This window comes from Tupaia chinensis, unplaced genomic scaffold, assembly GCF_000334495.1.
Source record: "Tupaia chinensis unplaced genomic scaffold, TupChi_1.0 Scaffold000473_1, whole genome shotgun sequence".
NCBI classification, from domain to species: Eukaryota; Metazoa; Chordata; class Mammalia; order Scandentia; family Tupaiidae; genus Tupaia; species Tupaia belangeri.
Genome location: NW_006159982.1, coordinates 1,321,364 through 1,328,498, shown reverse-complemented (window position 1 = coordinate 1,328,498; position 7,135 = coordinate 1,321,364).

Genomic DNA, 7,135 nt, shown 5'->3' with positions numbered 1-7,135 from the left:
TTATTTTAGTTGTTTGACTTTCTAATCTTTTTTTTTTGGGGGGGGGTATTTTTATTTATTTATTCATTTATTTATTTACAGTTATTCACTGTACATCAATATAATACACAAAATAAGATTTTCCATCCAATATACATTATATATTGGCTCAATTAAGGATATTACCATATGTATGATCATCAACAAATAATTTTTATTTCTTGTTTCTTATATATTTTGCTTTATTTTTCCCCGTTTGATTCCCTACCTCTCACCCTCTGCCAACTCCCTCCCCTTCTCCCACACTGTCTGTGGTATGTAGTTGTTTTCCATATCTTTCTTTTTTCACATTTTATTGATTCACTAAAGATCTTAATTTAAAGACTTTCAATAATAAGCACAGCTGATATTTACATATTTATGAACACATGTCTGACTTTAGGCATAAACCTCAGTGAGTAAAGTGAACATACTGTAAGTAGCACCTCACTGGGACTGTATAGTTACTGCAGTCATTAAATAGGTATTAATAGGTATTTTTAATACATTTTTTCATTTCAAAAGAAAATTTTTAGTTTTAATAGATCAAAATAAAAAAATGTTAAGGGAAATTTGCTTAAAACTTAAAGCCATGAAAAAGGTTAGGATTCAGTTCAAATAGTAGGTAGATGAACCTATCAACAGTTCAAGAGAAGACAAAGTATCGAAAAAAATCAGTAATGTTTTAGTCTCAAGTAAAACAATTTTATTCCACTAGTTCAGACTCACATCATTAATCTTTCTTTTATTGAATTTGCAGTGTAATGTGGTCTGATCTTTCCATTTAAACTCCGGAAGTTAACATTCAACTCTGAATTTGTCCCTACCATTACGCTGGTCCTTCTCTTGGTTGTTTCTTGTACTCTTATTTCTGTGTGTCTGACTTTAGTTTTCTTGGTATAGCACTCCCTTCTTTTACATGACTCCTCTTCAACCCTGAGCTTTCAAGTTACTATCCTGGCAATTCTTAAGAAAAAAAGTATTTTTATAACTATATAAAAATATTGAAAATTGTAAAAAGCACATGGAATTAGCTATATAAATCTGGAAATACATAGTATTACTTCTTGATTAATGACATAAATTTTAAGCAAAACAGTTAATGCTATAAAACTTCTAGAAGAAAGCATAAGAGAAAAATCAATACTTCTTTGGGCTGAGTGATGAGATTTTAGATACAACACCAAAAGCATGACTCATGAAAGATAAAATTTTTAAATTAAACCTCACTAAAATTAAAAACTTCAACTTTGTAGAAGACACTGTTAAGAGAATAAAAAGATAACGCATAGACACAAAGAATATATTTGCAAAATGTATCTGTTAAAGGAACAGATATTCAAATATAGCAAAAAACTCTTAAAGTTCAACAATAAAAGGTCAAATGACCCAATTTTAAGATAAGCAAAATATGGCAAATAACCGTGTAAAAAAGATACGCAGTATTATTTGTCCTCAGAGAATTGCAAGTTTAGAAAATGAAAGGCTTAGAATGGCTAAATGCAGAGCACTGACAATATCAAATGCTACCTAAGATGTTAAGCAACAGAATTCTCATTCATTCTGGTAGAAATATAAAATGCTACAGTCATTTTAGAAGACTGGAGGACAATTCAGTACAGTTACATATTGTCTTATCACATTATCTAGCAATTGCTCTCCTAGGTATTTACTCAATTTGAGAAACTATGTCTTGATATATACAGGTAGCATGATGGTTAAGGTGCTAGATTCCCACATGGCCAACTGCAGTTTGAGTCCCAGACTTGGTGGCTTGCTTTCTCAATTTCCTTCTCTCTCTCTCTGTCTCTCTGTCTCTCTGTCTCTCTCTCTCCCCCCCCTCTCGTGCATGTGCCCTATAGCAAATTTTAAAAACAATAATAATGATGATAAATAAAATTAAGTGAATAATTCTTTAAAAAAAGAAAGAAAAACTGTGTCCACATAAAAAACATATTAAACCTTATAGCAGCCTTAATTATAATCAACAAATCTAGAAGCAACCAACACCTCTTTCAATAGGTACTGAATAATCAAGCTGTGTGTAAAATCTATACAATGGATTACTATTCAGCAATTTTAAAAAAATGGACTATCAGGCCATAAAAAGACATGGAAGAACACTAAATGCACGTTACAAAGTGAAAAAAAGGCAGTCCAAACAGGCTATATCCTGTATGATTTCAGGTAAAAGGCAACATTATAGACACAGTGAAAATACCAGTGATTGCCTGAAGTTTAGGGAAGGGAGAAGAGCTGAACAGGTAACACATCAGGGAATTTTAGGGCAGTGAAACTTTCCTTTATAACACTGAGATAGTGGATACATGGCATTGTGTATTTGTCAGAATCTTCTGAAATCTGCCACACAAGGAGTGAGCTTTAATGTGCATGTTTTGGTTTTATCATTACTATTATTTAAGAGGTCAGGGGATTCTAGGAAGAAATGCAGACCATGACCAAACAACAACAAAAAAATCTATCTTACAAATGTAGAAAACAACCTCATTGAAGAAAGTGGGAACAGAAGTTGCTGACTATGGAAATAACTACGGCAATGAGTGGCATCTATAAACTAAAAGCAAAAGGAACTACATATAATAACTATACCCCAGTTAGCACAGCTGTTTCCCATGGAATATGAGTTAATTACTTTGATCCTGCCATCCACATGCACTGAAATTGTTCAGTTAAAACAAATGACAGCTAGTAGGAACCAGGTTTTTCACCGTTACAATCAGAGTTTACTGAAAAGTAAGGGAAGAAGCTACAACGATCCATGCGGTAATGGAAATGAGTTAAGGGCATTTGTATGAACTCATGTTTAACTTGAGTTGGACCCAAGTCCATACTGATATAATGAAATGATTGAATAAATTAATAAATGTAGGAGAAAAGACTCTCCCATGTGGAAAAATTCTAAATATACTTGACCCTCAAAGAAACAAGAACAAAATTCTCCACTCCCTCAGTATGGGCTGTATGTACTGAATTCATTTCAAAGAGAAACCTACGGAAATGGGTAGGGGTGTAACTTTACAGTGAAGAAGCCTACTGAACGCTCCCTTAGTTAGGTGATCCATGTCAACATCTCATAAAGCATGGTGATAGGATGCAGCCGTGGTGATAGGATGCAACCTCATTGAAGAAAGTGGGAACAAAAATTGCTGACTATGGAAATAACTGTGGCAATGAGTGGCAGCTGTGGTATGATGTGATGAAAATGGTCATTCAAAAAAAATGGCAGTTCACCTCTGTGATGTTTTTTTCTTAAATCCTTCAACTCAGTCTAATTACAAGAAAAATATCAAATTCCAATAGAGAAGCATCCTACACTTGCACAAACATGTTTACTGCAGCATTATTCACAGCAGCTAAGACACAGAATCACACTAAGTGCCCAACAACCAATGACTGGATTAAAAGAACATGACACATATACACTCTGGAATACTACTTGGCCATAATGAATGAGACTTTTGTCATTCGATACACAGTGGACAACTACAGAAGAATTGATGCAAAGTAAAATAAGCCAGCCTATGAAAGACAAGGGTGATACGTTCCTCTTCAACACGTAAAGAAATTCTGTGCTCTATGGAAAAATTGAAAGATTCAAAAACATACTAGTAGAGGACAAATGCAGATACCAGAGACTTTATGGGTAGGGGGTAGATGGTGAGGAATGGGTGACAAGGGCTTAAGATAAAAAGAGCTCAACAGACACAAGACTGTAAGTTTCTTTGTTGAAATGATGTCTATGGTAATATCCTTCACTTGGTCATCACACATTGCATGCATGCTTTGAAAAACCTATTGTACACCATAAAGATGTACACCAATTAGATGTAAATAAGAAATTAGAAAATAAAAATAAAAAAAGAGGTGCATCCTAAGAAATACCTAACCAGCATTTCTTAAAACTGTCAGTCTGGGAACCAGCAGTTAGCGTAATGGCTATGTCGCTGGACTCTCATGTAGTCGACCGCAGTTCACGTCCCGGACCCAGTGACTTAAAACTCACGCCGGGCGCGTGTGCGTGCGTGCCCAAGATCCCGAGAGGAGAATGGAGGAGAAGGGATTGCGGTATGACCATCCCCCCGGGGGGTGATTTCTCGCTTTCTGTCTCTCACTGTCTGGCGCGCGCATGCTCCCTATAGCAAAAACCTCTCCATAAAAACCCAAAAACAAAAACTGTCAGTCAAAGTAATCAGAAACAAGGAAAGTCAGAGATACTTTCATAGCCATCAGGAGTCTCAGGAGCCATGACACCTAAAGGGAATACACTATCCTGGATGGGACACTGTTACAGAAAAGAACCTTAAGTAAGATCTAAGGAAATCTAAAAAGCTATGGATTTTAGCTTTTTTTAAAGCACCATCAGCAGTTCAGTATTTTTAAAAATGTACCATACTTATGCTATATGTTAATAAGTGACACTGGCTATGGAGTAAATGGGAACCCTGTGTACTTCTTCACTTTTCCGTAAATTTCAAACTCTTCTAAAAAATACAGTCAAGCTAGAAAAATGAATGGACCGTTAGATTGTGGATCTGTAGGACAAGGCCTATTGTTTTCTTTTCCTCAGTATTCCAAAGAAATTTCTAATTAGAAGAACCTTTACAAATCATTACATCTAATTCTCTTTCCTGTCACATGTGTGATATAGAGGACAGAATCTGAGATTTAAAGAACAGGCCTGTATTGAAAGAATATGTTTGTCATTGATTATGCGAGTAACTGAGTTAATTAGCTCAAACAGTTTCAGTTCGAGCATCTAAGAAATAGAGATAAAAACAGATATTTCACAGAATTATCACCGAGAAAGCTCCTAGTTCTTGTGTCACACAAAAGGCATTTAATACACACTATATTTTTTCTTCTAACTCAATTGTGCCCTCACTTATTATATTCTATTTAACTAATATATGAATTAATGATTACCATCTTGTAGTGAGAACTATTTTTTGATAGAGAAGCAGAAGTAGCTATGAGATGACTAAGAACAACAAGTACTACCTCTGAGCACAAAAGTTCTCAAGGGAGAAATTGTCCTTTGACCTCAGAATAGCCAATTTCAAGCCAAAACATCTTATCCCTAAAATCCATTCACATTCATGCTGAGCAATGCTGAAAGGAATATTTAAATCAATTCTGCTGCTCCCACTGGGGCTACTCCTCCCCCTGGCAGAAGGAAGGAAGGTCCAGGATCATCAGTGGAGGATCAGGGCTGGGGGTTACCTGATGCAGGGGAAGTAATGATCCTTATAGTGCTCTGTGTTACTCTACTCCCTCCTGTGATTTGGAAGTGTCACAAGAGTGGGGCTGACTCAGAATGAAAATATCTCTCTGGGGTGTGGAAGACAGGGTGATACAAGGACAATATCAATTCTTATTGGAAATAGAGATTTTCGATATATGTTTTTTAAGTCTTGAAGTACTAGCATCATGACTGACAAACAGATTATAGCAGAGGGGGAAAAGCAGTTTCTAGAACATGTAATTAATTCAGACACATTTGGTGGAATTTGAAAAAGTGGGAAATATAGATTAAAGAAAGTATTTCAAATATTTTTATTACCTTCAAACATATAAGACAACTTACGTGATCTGTGTCAGTCAGGGTCCAGTCAGTAAACAGAAATTATATCACATGGTTAAACAGAATTCATTTTTTTTTTTTTTACTTTTTTTTTTTTGAGAGGTTTTTGCTATAGGGCACATGTGCTCTCCAGAAATACTGAGAGAGACAGAGAAACAGAAAGTGAGAAATCACCCCCCAGGGGAGATGGCCACGCCGCAATCCCTTCTCCTCCATTCTCCTTTGAGGATCTTGGGCACACACGCACACGCACCCGGCATGAGTTTAAGCCACCGCGTCCGGGACTTGCACCACAGTCAGCTACATGGGAGTCCAGCTACAAGGCCATTACACCAATTGCTGGTCCCTAAACAGAGTGAATTTAATAGAGTTGTTAACGAGGTATTGAAGAACTAAAATGAAAATAAATAAATAAAAACCCAAAACAAATACACACACGACTCACAGGAGTTGTAACTACAATAAGCAGTTACTGCCCTTAAGGCCAAGGGAAGGAAGGGAAGAGGTGAAATTACCAAAAAGTACAACTTTGGAAGAAGGGCCTCACTGTGGTCGGTTCTCTAAGGGAAACACGATGAGGCTGACAATTATTGGGAAAACGAAATCCAGATGCTGCAACTGCAATAAACTGCCACTGTCAGAATGAGAAAGTGAGGCCAAGGGTAATGCCAACAGGAAGCAAACGGGAAAGACGAGTTCCTTCCCCTGACTCCCCAGTGTCTCTCAGGTACCTAATTTCTGAGAAATGGAAATTCTCAGCTGGATTCCCACATGACCAACCACTATTCAAACAGAAGTATGGTTTGTTTCACAAGTAAGTGTAGAAGAGGTTTGAAACAGAGAGCAAATAGCTTTATAAATGGCATTTTCATAAAGTACTATTGATTAAAAACTTTATTATTTTTTTTTTTTTGCTAGAGAACACATGCACTCACAAGAGAAAGAGAGAAAGCACCTCCCTCCCTATAGCACAATCCTTTTTCTTCTGTCTGTCCTTCCCACTAGAATTTTGGGCATAGCACATAGGTCTGGGATGTTTTTCAAGCCATCAGGGCCAGGATGCAAACCAGCCCACCAAATGAGATCTGGCTCCCTTAACCACTAAAAGAGGGCTATCCTAAAAGGAGAATTTTCTAAAGCAAAGAACAAATGTTAAAAAATAATAATAAAGGGAACCAGCAGTTAGCGTAATGGCTATGTTGCTGGACTCCCACATAGTCAACCGCAGTTTGTGTCCTGGACCCAGTGTCTTAAAACCCACGCCAGGCGCATGTGCGTGCGTGCCCAGGATCCTGAGAGGAGAATGGAGGAGAAGGGACTGCGGCGTGGCCATCCCTCTGAGGGGTGATTTCTCGCTTTCTGTCTCTCTGTCTCTGTCTGTCTGGCGAGCGCACGTGCCCTATAGTGAAAAACCTCTCTCAAAAAAAAAAAATAATAATAATAATAATAATAAAGGTAACCAGCAGTTAGCGTAATGGCTATGTCGCTGGACTCCCACATAGTTGACCGCGGTTC